Source organism: Lipotes vexillifer, unplaced genomic scaffold (genome assembly GCF_000442215.2).
Source record: "Lipotes vexillifer unplaced genomic scaffold, Lipotes_vexillifer_v1.1 scaffold342, whole genome shotgun sequence".
NCBI classification, from domain to species: Eukaryota; Metazoa; Chordata; class Mammalia; order Artiodactyla; family Lipotidae; genus Lipotes; species Lipotes vexillifer.
This window is the reverse complement of record NW_006786802.1, coordinates 3,426,927-3,443,073: the sequence shown is the minus strand read 5'-3', so window position 1 is coordinate 3,443,073 and position 16,147 is coordinate 3,426,927.

The window sequence follows — 16,147 nt, the reverse complement described above, 5'->3', positions numbered from 1 at the left end:
GCTGGTTTGAATAATTTCAGTGGGCTCTGGAGTGCAGAGGCCATCCTAATTGTCTGGTACCTGGCCCTGGGGTGATTAGGACAGGAGGTTAGTACCCAGAGTATAAGAGCCCAATAAAGGAGGCAGTTGGGGGTGTGGCTCTGGGTGGGTTGGTTTGCATTTGAAAAGAACACACTCCCCTGACAGCTGTCTACTGCCTCTAGAAATTCACTAACCCGGAGATGAGCAGTCCCTCCAGGGTCAGCAAGGCTCCAGATATCAAAGCATTAGAATACAGAAAATAAAAGATGTGGTTAATACAGGAGTGTAGCTTTCCTTGACCTGTCTGCTAAGATAGACCAAGTACATTGAGACAAAGAATTCCAAGTTCCCAGTGGTGGCCAGTGATGACAGAGGGGTGGTGGATGGCTGAGCCAGGAGCAGGAGGCTGAGCACAGCACCAACTCCAAGAGGATAACTCAGGAACTGTATTAGGTATTATTGCTGTGTAACAAATTATTCCACAACCTAGCGGCTTGAAACAACAAACACTTATTTTCTCACAGTTTCTGAGGGTCATGAATTTGGGCACAACTTGCTTGGGTGCCTCTGACCTGGAGTCTCTCACAGTCTGCAATCAAGTGTCACAGCTGGGGGTGCTGTCATCTCTAGGCTGGACCTGCACAGGGTATGCTTCCAAGCTCACTCAAGTGGCAGGCAGCAGGCCCCAGGTCCTTGCTAGTTGCTGGCCAGAGACATCAGTTTCTTGCTCCATTGACCTCTCCATAGAGCTACTCATGACATGGCAGCCTGCTTCCCCCAGAGCTAAGGCTCTGAGAGAGAGAGAGAGAGAGAGAGAGAGAGAGAGAGACAGACAGACAGACAGACAGAGACAGAGACAGAGAGACAGAGACAGAGACAGAGACTTAGAGATGTGGAGCAAGATGGAAGCCAGAGTCTTTGGTAATCTAGTCTTAGAAGTGGATCCCATCACTTCTGCTGTATTCTATTAGTTGGAAGTAAGTCACTAGGTCCAGCTGACACTCGAGGGGAGATTATACAAAGATGTGAATACTAGGAAGTTTGGTATCCTTGAGGGGCCTTTTATAGACTGCCTACCACAGAAGTGAACAGAAATTTTAAAAGCAAACAAAACAACACAAAACCAAAACAAACAAACACAAAACCTCCTCTTTCCAATTACTGTACATAACAGAAGGAAGTAGTCCTTATGGCTGGGCTGGGTTATAATTGCTCCCATTTTACAGATCCATCTAGGGAGAAGTAGTAATTAATCCCTTTAGGGACTAAATGCCAGGCCTGCTAACTTCCAGGTTATATAATCTCTTTAAAATACAATGAAAATGCAAACACAATGAATGGAAGCACATAGTCTGAACATTCATAATGTTCTGTGCAAAGGGCTAATTAACGTGTAACAATATGTGCAAACTCAATAATAATCTTAAATACACAAATAAGAACAACAAATGTTAATGCTGTGGTAGTTCTAGCCTTTCAGCTTGGCAAAGATTAATTGGGTTGATATTACTCAGTGTTAGGGAGCATATGGAGAAAAGACACTCTCGTACCCTGTCGAACGGAATATAAGGGGTTTGAAATTTTGGCAGGCAATTTGGCAATACCTACCAAAAGTTAAACTTGTGCCGAACCGTTGATCCAACAATTCTACTTCTGGGAATTCAACTCAAGGAAATAGTCAGACAAGCACACAGAAACGTATGTGGATTGAAAAGATAGACAGATAGCTAGATGGATAGCTAGATAGTTAGATAGCTAGATAGATGGATAGATAGGTAGATAGGTAGATAGACAAAAACAATCATGGTGTCTACAAATGGTGGATAGCTTAGATAATTATAGATTAGTTAAAATATAGGCATCTATTAAAATTGACATTTTATATCTGTATTTATTGACAAGGAACAATGTCTGTAACATATTGCTGGAAGAAAACAATAGGAATATGAAAAATACCTATGTAACTGGAAAGTTTTGTTGTGAAATGTTAACTTTGATTGTCTTCTGATAGAAGGATTTCCGGTGATTTAAATTTTTTCTTTTTGTCTGTATTTTCTTACATTTTCTCCAATGGGTATGCATAAATTTTGTAACAAGAACTAAACAACAGAAGTTAATTATTTTTCATGGCTTCTCCTTTAGCAATATGGTCCTTAAACTGAGTACAGCAGCTGATATTATTTTTTTCACTTTTAAAGGAAAGTTCAACATAGTAAACATTCACTCCCAGTTTATTAAACATAGTAGAGACAATGTTTGTAATGAACAAAGGGCTTAGGGCCCCAAAGGGTAAGCCTTCTCTTGGCCAGAGCAATAGCAATGCTACTGTAAGTGGAAGATCTAAGGAAACTTAGCATAACTCAACCACCACTGAAAAGCTTTACCCACTCAAAACGCATATTTAAATCAGTTTAAAAAGCACGCTCCCAGACAATAACTTGTTGCTTAAATGTTGTGATAATTACTTTGATAAACAATTCATTAAACCTGTGTATTTGGTTTTTCAGCTCTCCATGTATCTGGATCTTTCCTATCCCAGACTCAGCTACAAAATGGGCTTCTTTCACTCTGAACCCAAGCCAAGAAGACATCTGTGCCCTCAGCCCTTCCAATATATTCCATCTGCTTATTTCCCTAAGTCCAGAGCAATATGGAATTTATAATGCTGGCTTTTGTATATACCCTTAAGTTGTATTGTTTTTTTAAATGTGACTTTTCTAGGGTTACTAGTTTTGTAAGGAAATCCCAGCATTTGAATGTTCCCATTTGGACAATAATAATTGGAAATCAGGTTGGAACTATTGCTTTAACTAGCACTGACATCAAAATTTACCTTCTCTGCAGAGCTCTGTGAAATGAGCTTGCCGTCAGAAGGTACTCCAGTCAAACAATTTCCTGCTGCTAAGGTAAGCATCATCTTCTACCTAAACAGAATAGAATGGTGTCTTTGGAATGAAGGAGACATTTGTTTGGCATTCAGCTTGCCATGCAGAGAAGACATAGGTCAGGCTGTCCTTTTGACAAATCAGCCTCAAAAAACAAATCTTAGAAACAATAAATATATCACGTGTTCCATAATGGAACAGAAAAATGGCCCTACTCTTCTGTCTGCTTTGTAAATCAAAAAAAAACAAAAACAAAAACCACCTCTTATAGAAAAGGAAGAATTTATTTTCATGATTCGATAACATTCTCATAATTTTTCAAGTTATCATGAGACAATTTTATGTGGATTAATGTATGTCTGGCTTTTATCACCTAGATGAAAAGAGTATCAGCAGTAAGATGGGTATAGGAGACATCCCATGATTTAATTATTCTAAACAACCTTGTGCTTTACTACACAAAGATAACAGTTAACATACTGCTAAACATTTACCGATATGCAAGTCAAGACAAAGATAAAAAATTTAATTCCAAAGGAAAAATACTCAAGGAAAAATTGCTGTTACGGGGTTTGGAAACAGAAGTTAAAGAAACAAAATTAATAGTGGAGATGTGAAGGGCTTATATAGGAAAATGATTGGGGACATAGTTTCTGCTTCAAAATTCCATCTTCTTCCTCCTTCTTTATCCTCACAATCTAATAAGTTCCTGCTTTTCCTTCCCCTAATGGATTCATAAGAGCAACTTATGTTCATATCCCATGCTAATCTTATTTTACCTTTAGAATGGGCCCTATTTCCCTCATTTAATACACCCTCAGAGAATCTGTTCTCCCTAAAAGTGTGTCTTGCTGCAATGAAAATGTGTGAAACCTCATCATGGCCAAAGTCCATTTGGGTGCACAGCCCTTTTCTTTTTCCCCATGCTTGATACATCCTGTGTTTGGGGGAGCTAAACTGAGTCCATTCAAATCATGGTGAACTTATGCTCTAAGGTTCACTCTGGTTAGATGGAAGTCTTTTCTGTTAGACAGAAAAGAGGTACCAGCAGGTTCCTGCTAGTCCTAGCTTTCCCCAGCACACAGCTCTTCTTCCTGACCACAGACCCAACTGACTATCAGTAACCCTGGTTCACCACGAGACACAGAGGCAACAACCTTCCAGAAACTTCTTTTCCAGATCCTTTTTGTGGCCCTGCTCTGGCAGCTGGACATGCCTGACTTTCCAGATTTTCCTACAAGTTATGACTTGTTCCCTGTGCTTGTGCCTTGGGAGAGCTGGTTAGTGATTTTCTCTGATCTGACAACCTCCCTTTCTGGACCTTACTTCTCCAGCGCCTCTTACATTTTGTGAAATCTAATCCCACAGTAACTCCACAGTTCATAATACTCATAGTGGTTCTGCTCCCTGATTGAGCCCCACTGGGTACAGCCATCACCTGGTGCTGACCATGATTAACCCAACCAAGGAGACTAAAGGAGCAAAGGGTATGCAAATCAAGTCATTTTCAAAGATGCTGAGAGCACAGGGAGTGATAAGCCCGGAGAAGGGACGATTTGGGGGAGACATGAGAGGTGCTTCAGGAGGAGCTGTGGTTAGTTGGCTAATGCATAGCCAACCCCACCCCCTTCCCTCTTGCCTATATCACTTCCCCATCTCACCTTGCACTGAGTATAGCCCTTTCACTCAGTCTGGCCAATGAAAGATAAGAAAAGTCTGCAGGGAGGCTTCAGGAAACACTATTTTCCTTCCTGAGAAAAGGAAAGGGAATGGAAAGGAGTTACAGATGCCACTCCTTCCTCTTTTTTTCTGCCTTGAATTCATCCATGGTGCCAGGAGCTACGGCAGCCATCTTACATCTAGAGTGCAGAAAGCATGAAGAAAAAAGCCAGTAATGCTAAGAATGGTGGAGAATTGAGGTAGAGCCTGGGTCCTTCATAAGATCAATAAGTTACCATACTTAGCCTAAGGCTGCCAATCTTTGAGCTTCTTAATAAATAAATAATAAATGTCCTTATGATGAAGTCAATAATATTTGGGTTCTCTGTTACTTGTAGACAAATGCATTCCTTACCTATAGTTGCCCTCAGACTCTTTCAGTAAACATGAGAAAGAAGATGGGACAGAAAAGAAAAGTTATTGACCACCTACTATATATATGTTGGGCATACGTTAGTCGTTTTCACACACATTTTCCTATTTAATCCTCACAATGATTCAGTGAGGTAGGTGACTATCTATATTTTACAGAGGAGGAAATTGAGTCATAGAAGTTAAAAATTTGCCCAAGATCAACTAATTTGTGAAGCCATAACTTGAATCTTCTGATTCAAAGCCCGATTTAGTTTTAATTAGCCATAGATAAGACATGTTCTTAGGATTACTGGAAAGATGTTAGAACTGTAGGTTTTGTCTCATTGAAGGTTATGGGATAAAACTGGTATGAATAAGTAATGTCTAATAACCAGAGATAACTAAAAAGCAGAATGGTCTGTCTTAGAAGGTACTATGCTTCTCATCAAGGGAAATATTTATGTGCAAGTGAGATATATAATCATTTTTCAGTGCTATTGTAAACAAATTTCAGCCCTGGGTAGGGGAGTGACCTAAATAATTTCCAAGGTACCTTCTAACTCTTAAGATCCTATGACCTTCCAGAGATAGCAAGACGTTTTCCACTTTATTCTGACTACCATATGTTCCTGAAATTGGACTTGTTCTCTCTACTGCCTTAGTCTGGAAGATGCTATCCCCAAGGGAGACAGCAAAGATATTTTCTGGTATCTGGTTTAGAAAATAAAAACCTCTCCATGCCTTAAGGCCAGACCTTTGGGAAAAATCAAGATAACTAACAACTCTTTAAGTTGGTAAAATAGCACTAACTCAGTTCAGAGTCATGGAGAGGTGATTATACGTTGGATATAGTCTACAGTCCATATATTTCACTAAAGAAAATTTCTGGTCTACCAAAACTATACTCTCTTTTTCCTGTTAATAAAAAAAAAAAAAAACCCAAAGGCCTGAGGGAACACAAAGGGAAGAAAGTACTTCCTCTTTAACAAGACTTTAAATGATTTTAAATAAAGTTTGGCCTAAGGATGGATTCCACCCAACCAGAATTGGATTAGTAGATAATGGAAATCTTTCTTTCTTGGTACAGAGTAAAGATCTAGCAGAGAGGCAACTTGGAAAAGTAAAACCGCTTTAATATTCAGTCCTAAAGATCATTTTGGAAATAATTTCTGTGTTTTTAGAAACTCCCCAGAGAGGGTATCAATGAAATTTAAGATGTCTTTGAGACAATATAAGGAATTCCTTCTTCCTGCTTTGGAGTCCACAGATGCTTGATTCAGTGTGTTAGTTCCTACTACATGATAGGAAACTGAAAGCTGCCCCAAAACCTGAAAATCAAGAATATGAACATAGACATCATATATATAATGAACAATGTGATAAGCGAGTATAGAAGGCTTTCAGAAGCAAAAGAGATCATATATATTATATTTCCCCTGTGAAAACATCTTTACACTTAGCCTCCCTCATCCTTTGATATGTTTCTCAATTTTTTTCACTTTTATATCTTAAGATAAATGCCATCTCTGATCACCCTATTCAATTTGGGTGTTGTTTCTTTATTCTCTTTCCAGATATCATGTTTATTTTTTTCTAGCATTCAATACAATTGTAAATTTTATATTCATTCAATTGCTTATTTATTTTCCATCTTCTCTTTATAATGTTATCTTCAAGAGAGCAAGAATAATATCTGTACTACCTGAAGTTCCACACAGAGTTTGGCATTTAGTAACCATTCACTGAATGATGAATGGATAGATGGATGGATAAGATGAATGCTGAACAAATGAGAAAAAGTGTCATGGAGGTGATTTAATCAAGATAGGTCGTAAAGGATGAGCAAAATTGGTAATTGAAGACACTAAGAGCTGGGAAAGGAAGAATTCTAGGTGTAATAGACAGCATGAAAAAATGGCATAGATATGTAGGAAAGTAGGTCAGCGGCATTAGAGAAACAATGATTCCTACATGATGTGATTAGATTCCCCTCCCCAATCCACTACTACTGTGGTTATTTGGAACCAGCAGGAAATAGAATAGAGCAGAAAAGGGAACATCAGTCAATTTGTCATTGGTTAGTGATTTCATTTGTCAACTACAATCTTTTTGCAGTTTTTCAAAACTACACAAATAATGCATGGATACATTTTGGCAGGAAAAAGATGCCAAATTTTTAGAATTGTATAAGGCTAAAAATGAAACAATTTATTTAACCTTGCTTCATTCCTTCTTTTCTTCCCAGAGTTGAAAACTTAACCATTGCGAGGGTACATACTCGCAAACTTCTCCTATGCAGTTACACACACTCACGTCTATACATATACATTCACACATACACAAAATCCACAGATGCTCAAGTCCCTTATACGTATAAAATGTCATAGTGCAGTAGACCCTCCATATCTGTAGGTTCTACATCTGCAGGGATGGAGGGCTGACAGCTAAATCAATGACAAAGCTGTAGCAGGAAGAAAGAAGCTCAATATTCATAGCTGAGAATGTGGAGGCTCCCATTCCATTCACTATGGGAATTCACCACAGGATCTGGGCTATATCATTCCCCGCTCAGAAACTAGGGCTTCCCTCCTGAACCTCAGAGGTCCTCAGCTTTCCTAGATAAGATGGAAAGTGTGACTTAAGAGCAACACACTTAGGGGATGCTGTGGAACTGTATTCAGAATATCTGTACACATGAAGGGCTTTTCTTTCAAGTCCCATAAAAGTTCTCACTGGCTCTTCCTGAACCTCCAGTCCCATCTTCATTTAATGCACTTGCCCCTGTCAGAAATTCTATAGGCTGTAGCCATTCAGAATTTCCTGAGCTCCTCTGCACAGAGTGTGCTACATGAGGCTGCTGCCCTCCAGTCATTTTCCTTTACCAACAGTAACCTTGTCCTTCCTCAGTGCTTTGTCCCAACAAAGAGATTGCTGGTCTTGGAGGAGAAATGAGAGGGGCCCCTGAAAACAGACCCCCAATGATGGGCGAGGTTCCCATGAGTTCTCTAAACATTGTGCACTCTCTGCTACATATCAGCTGCCCAGAACAGACACAATTTAAAGCCTCAGAAACAAACCCAAGCTCTTCTAATAAAACAAATATTTCACAGTTCATTTAATCCAAGATATTGAAAAGACCTGCAGAGCCTCAGGGTTACCCTCTCCCTGGGGATGCTGCTGTGTTTGAGTAATACAGATGCTGCCCCCTTCCCAACTCAGCAGCTGCTATGCCAACCCCAGCCTCCCTGCTCTTCTGTTTGTTTTCTGGAATCATCACTGGCTTCAATCCAAAGGAGGCCCAGGTGGGACTCTCTACCTGGGGGTGACTAACCATGGAAAGTCATAGGAAAGTATGGCTGTGGGATAACTACAGCTGTCCAAGAAAAAATACATGAACTTGACTGGTCATTCGGTATTTGCTGAGTGCCTACCATGTGTCAGGCATTGCTCCAGGTGCTGAGGATACAGCAGTGAACAAGACAGACAAAAAAAATTCCCTGGCTTTGTAAAGCTGTTGTTGTAGTGAATGAAAGAAGCAACAAATACATAAGACAGAGTATGTCATGTGGTAATGTTTGCTATGGATAAAATTATTGGGAACTATTGGGAACTCTGGGATAGGAGAAGTACAATTTTAAATAAGGTGGACAGAGGGGGATTCACTGAGAAAACAGTATTTCAGCAAAGACTAAAAGGAGGTGAGGGAGTGAGCTTTGTAGATTTCTGGGGCAGGACTTTTCCAGGCAGTAGTAACAGCAAGTTCAAAGGCCTTGCCTGGGGAGACCAGCATGACTAGAGGGGCATGAACATAGAAATGATGTGCAGTGATGAAGTTACAATGCAGTAATAGGGAATTAGTTATACGAGGGCCATTTATCTAATTTTAAAGACTTTGGTTTTGGTTCTAAATCTAAATTATCCTGGCTCTATAACAATATCAAAAGAAAAGTTTCAAGGCAAGTCTCAGCTCTGGAATTAACATTATTCATATGCACTTCACCCCATCCTTCTAGGAACTGTCATCTGTCCTCAATGATGGCTGCTAGAGGAGCTGCCATGTACTTACATGACCCTGGCCACATTGGATCCACTCAACAGGAGACACCTGACCAGGAACAGACCACTGAGCCTCCTCCCTGGGAACTTCTTAGATGTGTGATTCAGAGAACAGAAGTCAAACCCTCTCATGGCAGAAGCTCTCAGGCTGACATTCAAGAGTTGTGAGAGTCCCTGTTTTCTACATTGTGGGAATGATGGAACATAAGACCAACAGGCAGAGAGCAGGAAAAAAAAGAAAAGAATATTTCAAGTTGTATTCAAGTTCCTGGTGAATCCTATTTATATCCCTACCCCTACAGTTGGCTTATTTAATCCTTCCTTGGCTACAGTGAGACATGGAATAGAGCAATTAGAACCTGCTGAAGACAGAGGCCAGTTCTCATAGAAAGAAAGCAAAGCACAGCACAAATCTATAGCGCAACTGCAAACTGTGTTGCAATTCCTGAGCATAGGACACAAAAAAACATTAGCCTGTCATCACCAGGCCTTCTCTCTGCAGATAAAATAACTGAATCCAACACTAATCATATCCACCTCAGTGTTTCATTGCCCTGAAAAGGGGATCCATAGATGCTGTAGCCAAAATGAAGCTGGAGCTCATGACGAACTGGATCTAGGTAGCTGATCCCAAGACCTACAGATCATCTAAACTACCTGGGAAGCTGTCTATAAAGACAGGTACCTGGCTATCACCCCAGACCTGCTCAACTGGAATAGCTTGGGCAGGGATTCGAGCATCTGTATTTTCCAAATGCTCCCAAGGGTTAATGATAATTCAGCCAGTACAAGGAAATGTTAATATGCACTATGTTAGGTCAGATCTTAGGCCTTCACTGTGCAGAGAAAAGGTGAAAAACAACTTGGACAAACAGTTCATTCCAGCACCCTGGCCTGCTGTCCCCTGAACATGTCAGCTCAGGGCTTTTGCATTTGCTCTGCCCTTTGCCTGGGACATCCCTCCACTAGACAAGGCTTGGTCTCATTCTAGGAAATACCCAAAGGAAGCAGCAACCTTACTGTGAGGCCTTCCCTGGCTTCTCTATTTACTATTTCAAATTCCCTCACCCTCATCATTTTCTTTCTCCCCAGATTTTTTCCTTCATTAGCACTTATTTTATTTATCAATACTATACTGTTCATCATCATCATCATCGCTCTCTCTCTCTCTCTCTCTCTCTCTCTCTTTCTCTGCCTCAGTAGAATGTAGGCTCCACAGGGAAAGGAATTTTTGTCTGTTTTGCTCACTGCTATATCTCCAGGATTTTGTTGAAATAACAAACACCTTCTTGGCTGTGTTTTTGCAATGGTTAATGATCCCATTCTCATAGATGAATACTGAAAATTCATTTTGATTCCTACAATTAGGAACCAGATTTCCAACAAGTTAGTTAACCTTCTACACAGTGCCCAGACACATGCCCTCTTGCATCCAAACTGACTTCTACATGCCTGAAAAAGCACAGGAAAATGTTATCTGGCTGAGAACTGACAGACACTGGCCAAAGCAGAGCTCAAGACCAGATGGTTGTAAACTGGCAGGAAGATGGAGTGAAAGTACACACCTGTGTCAAAGAGATCCAGTGCAGGACCTAGACGCCCGCCTCAGAGCCTCCACGAGCCCTGTGTCTTAGAAAAATAGAAAGTGCTTCCTCTCTGTCAGCTCCCCAGAAAGTTTCCATTTCATTTCAGAGTCTCTCTAACAGGATGAAAAGCACCGGGGGAAATGTGTGCTGAAGGGTGTGGGGGGGGGGGATTTAAAAGGAGGTGTCCCACATGTGTGTAGAGAACTTAGTGCTATCCAAATGTTTTTCAGACACCACAATAAAAACACAGCCTTTGCACGAGGGAATTGGGAGGAAAAGGTGATTTTTCTGCCTTGGAAATGAGAAAAAGAAATTACTTCTATGAGTGCTTGGCCCCCATTTTTAAATTTTTTTCTGGTCACCTCCTCCTCAAGGGAAGACCCTAACACACATGAAGAAATCTATCTTTTCTCAAGTTTCCAATGAGAAACCAAAGGTGGGAAGTGAATCCAAAATGGGGTTGAGCCTTCAAGACTAATAATTCACTTTTCTTTTTCCAAAATGTAGATGGGATGCAGAATCTTGGTGATTTATTCTCAACAGCAAAGTGGTGCACACCTACAAGGCTCAGCTCCAAACTGGAAGGGCTACAGGACCTAAGGGTTGATTTCTTATTACTTCCATCCCAGGGGCATCTGGATTAGCCAATAAACCATGCCACCAAGTGGCCCAAGGACAAGAAATCCTGCCCCCCGGCCATTCACCTCTCAAGGAATTTGATGCTTCAGTATTAGATTCTAATACTGATTCCTGTCCATGCCTTCCTCTGCATTTCCTCAACCCTTGCCCTTCTCCTGGCTGCTGTTCTAAACAACTTATTACCAGAAACCTCAATGTAGTCTTCTCTATTCTTCTCTTTCACCCACTGTGTAATCTGAACTGTCACCAAAATGATCCCTAAAATTTAGCAGATTCTCTAAACTCTCCAAATCTTCCATGACTCTCAATTAGCTCCCAAAGTCAAAACACCTTACCTGACATTTCATCTTCCTATTCTTCTCCTTTAGGTAGGGTGACCATATAACTTATTGTCCAAACCGTGACACTTTTATCTGGGACAAGTATTACCTTGAGTGGGATTCTTGAACAACAGGCATAAGTCAGGAATTTCCCAGGAAAACTGAGGTGCGAGGATTACCCTGCCTGTAGATACATCTTAACTCCCAGAAACCTGGGCACTCATCATTCACTAAATATGCCCTGAACTTGACTGCCTCCATCTTCACACATGCCTTCCCATCTGCAGAGAGTATTCTCCACCATACTGCTGGCATTTCCAACTCTGCCATTCTTCCAGATCCAGCAGAGGACCTACTGACTCAAGACGTCTTTACTGACACCTTTCCAATGCCAGTGTGGAAAGTTATTAACTCCCTTCTCCCTCCCACTGAACACTATCCATAACCGTTTTATGGAATTTAACTATAAAAATATAGGGGTTGGAGGGAGCTTCCATGGCCAATTCATAGGTGTAGCCCCCTATTTTTATGAATGCAAAAAAAGAATTGGTGTTCAAAACTGAGATACATGCTTTAAAAGAATCAAGTGATGAGTGATTTAAAATGGCTATCACATTAGGCTGCAAAAATATAAATGGGGTCTGCTCTGCACTCAATTTCTCTTGAGCTCCATTAAGTTCTCACTCCTCTTTAAAGAAAGTGAATAGTTTCTTTAGTCAATATAGTCAATATATACCACAGTTACAGTTTAATGCAATAAATGCAATGTGAAACTGCAATTACAGAACCCATACCTAAAGAAAAGGCCTTGGTAGAGACCTTCAAGATGGTGAAGAAGACGAGATCACCTTCCTCCCTACAAATACATCCAAAATACATCTACATGTGGAACAACTCCTACAGAACACCTACTAACACTGGCAGAAGACCTCAGACTTCCCAAAAGGCAAGAATACCCCCCACAGACCTGAGAAGGGCAAAAGAAAAAAGAAAAAACAGAGACAAAAGAATAGGGATGGGACCTGCACCTCTGGGAAGGAGCTTTGAAGGAGGAAAAATTTCCACACGCTAGGAAGCCCCTTCACTGGCAGGGATGGGGGTGTGGGCAGGGGGGAAGCTTAGGAGCCATGGAGGAAAGCTCAGCAATAGGGGTGCAGAGGGCAAAGTGGAGAGATTCCTGCACAGAGGATCGGTGCCGACCAGCACTCACCAGCCCAAGAGGCTTCTCTGCTCACCCGCCAGGGCAGGTGGGGCTGGGAGCTGAGGCTCAGGCTTTGGAGGTCGGATCCCAGGGAGAGGACTGGGGTTGGCTGCATGAAAACAGCCTGAAGGGGGCTAGTGCGCCACAGCTAGCCGGGAGGGAGTCCAGGAAAAAATCTGTACATGCCGAAGAGGCAAGAGACCCTTGTTTCAGGGTGCGTGAGGAGAGGGGATTCCTGTTCTGTGTGCGCACTGAAGGCTGAGCACCACCTAAGCAAGCTCCAGAGACAGGCGTGAGCCACGGCTATCAGCTCAGACCACAGAGATGAGCATGAAACACTAACACTACCGCCGCTGCCACCAAGAATCCTGTGTGCAAGCACAGGTCAACCCACACACCCCCAGAAGCCTGTGCAGCACACCTCCGCCAGGGTGCCGAGATCCAGGGACAACTTCCCTGGGAGAACAGAGCACGCCTCAGACTGTGGCAATATCACACCAGCCTCTGCCACTGCAGGCTTGCCCTGCATTCCAATTAACAGTACCGTACCCCTCCCTCTCCCTGGCCTGAGTGAGCAAGAGGGCCCTAATCAGCTGCTGCTTTAGCCCCCTCCTGTCTGGGTGGGGAACAGATGCCAGAGGGAGACCTACACACAGAGGCAGGGCCAAAACCAAAGATGAACCCCAGGAGTTGTGCAAACAAAGGGAAAGGGAAATCTCTCCCAGCAGTCTCAGGAGCAGCAGATTAAATCTCCACAATCAACTTGATGAATGGAATAGACAATGAATGTTCACAAAATTGAGGCAGTGGACTTTGGGAACAACTGTAGACTTGGGGTTTGCTTTCTGCATCTGATTTGTTTCTGGTTTTTATGTTTATCTTAGTTTACATTTTAGTGCTTCTTATCATTGGTGGATTTGTTTACTGGATTGGATGCTTTTATTTTTGTCTTTTTTCTCTTTTTGTGAGTGTGTATGTATATGTCTCTTTCTGTGATTTTGTCTGTTTAGTTTTGCTTTTACCATTTGGATTGGGGTGCTGTCTGTTTGGTTTTGGGGTTTTTTTTTTTTTTTCCTTTTTTTTCCTCCATTTCTTCCAAGCCGTGTGGCTGACACGGTCTTGGTGCTCCAGCCGGGTGTCAGGCCTGAGCCTCTGAGGTGGGAGAGCCAAGTCCAGGACATTGGACCACCAGAGACCTCTCGGCTCCATGTAATAACAATCGGTGAGAGCTCTCCCAGGGATCTCTGTCTCAACACTAAAACCCAGCTCCACTCAATGACAGCAAGCTCCAGCACTGGATGCCACATGCCAAACAACTAGCAAGAAAGGAACAGAACCCCATCCAGTAGCAGAGAGGCTGCCTAAAGTCATACAAAGCTCACAGGCACCCCAAAACACACCACTGGACGTGGCCCTGCCCACCAGAAGGACAAGATCCAACCCGACCCACCAGAACACAGGCACCAGTCCCCTCCACCAAGAAGCCTACACAAGCCACTGAACCAACCTCAACCACTGGGGGCAGACACCAAAAACAATGGGAACTACGAACCTATAGCCTGCAAAAAGGAGACCCCAAACACAGTAAGTTAAACAAAATGAGAAGACACAGAAATATGCAGCAGATGAAGGAGCAAGGTTAAAACCTACCAGACCAAACAAATGAAGAGGAAACAGGCAGTCTACCTGAAACAATTCAGAGTAATGACAGTAAAGGGGATCCAAAATATCGGAAATAGAACGGAGAAAATACAAGAAATGTATAACAAGGACCTAGAAGAACTAAAGAGCAAACTAACAATGATGAACAACACAATAAATGAAATTAAAAATTCTCTAGAAGGAATCAATAGCAGAATAACTCAGGCAGAACAGATAAATGGAAATAACTGCCACAGAGCAGAATAAAGAAAAAAAAATGAAAAGAATTGAGGACAGGGTCAGAGACCACTGGGACAACATTAAACACAATAACATTCAAATTATACGGGTGCCAGAAGAAGAAGAGAAAAAGAAAGGGTCTGAGAAAATAGTTAAAGAGATTATAGTTGAAAATTTCACTAATATGGGAAAGGAAACAATCAACTCCAGGAAGTGCAAAGAGTCCCATACAAGATAAAACCAAGCAGAAACATGCCAAGACACATACTAATCAAACTATAAAAAGTTAAATACAAAGAAAAAATATTAAAAGCAGCAAGGGAAAAGCAACAAATAACACACAAGGGAATCCCCATAAGGTTAACAGCTGATCTTTCAGCAGAAACTCTGCAAGACACAAGGGAGTGGTAGGACATATTTAACATGATGAAAGGGAAAAACCTACACCCAAGATTACTCAACTCAGCAAGGATCTCATTCAGATTCGAGGGAGAAATTAAAATCTTTACAGAAAAGCAAAAGTTAAGAGAATTCAGCACCACCAAACCAGATTTACAACAAATGCTAAAGGAACTTCTCTAGGCAGGAAACACAAGAGAAGGAAAAGACCTACAAAAACAAACCCAAAACAATTAAGAAAATGGTATTAGGAACATACATATCGATAATTACCTTAAATGTAAATGGATTAAATGTTCCAACCAAAACACACAGACTGGCTGAATGGATACAAAAACAAGACCCATATATATGCTGTCTATAAGAGACCCACTTCATACCTAGGGACACATACAGACTGAAAGTGAGCGGATGGAAAAAGATATTCCATGCAAATGGAAATCAAAAGAAAGCTGGAGCAGCAACTCTCATATCAGACAAAATAGGCTTTAAATTAAAAACTATTACAAGGAACAAAGACGGACACTACACAATGATCAAGGGATCCATCCAAGAAGAAGATGTAACGATTGTAAACATTTATGCACCCAACATAGGAGCACTTCAATACATAAGGCAAACGCTAAGAGCCTTAAAAGGGGAAATCGACAGTAACACAATCGTAGTAGGAGACTTTAACACCCCACTTTCACCAACGGACAGATCATCCAAAATGAAAATAAATAAGGAAACACAAGCTTTAAATGACACAGTAGACCACATGGACTTAATTGATAATTATAGGCCATTCCATCCAAAATCAAGAGAATACACTTTCTCCTCAAGTGCTCATGGAACATTCTCCAGGACAGATCATATCTTGGGTCACAAATCAAGCCACAGTAAATTTAAGAAAATTGAAATCATATCAAGCATCTTTTCCGACCACAGTGCCATGAGACTAGGTATCAATTACAGGGAAAAAAACTGTAAAAAATACAAACACATGGAGGCTAAACAATATGCTACTAAATAACCAAGAGATCACTGAAGAAATGAAAGAGGAAATCAAAAAATACCTAGAAACAAATGACAATGAAAACACCA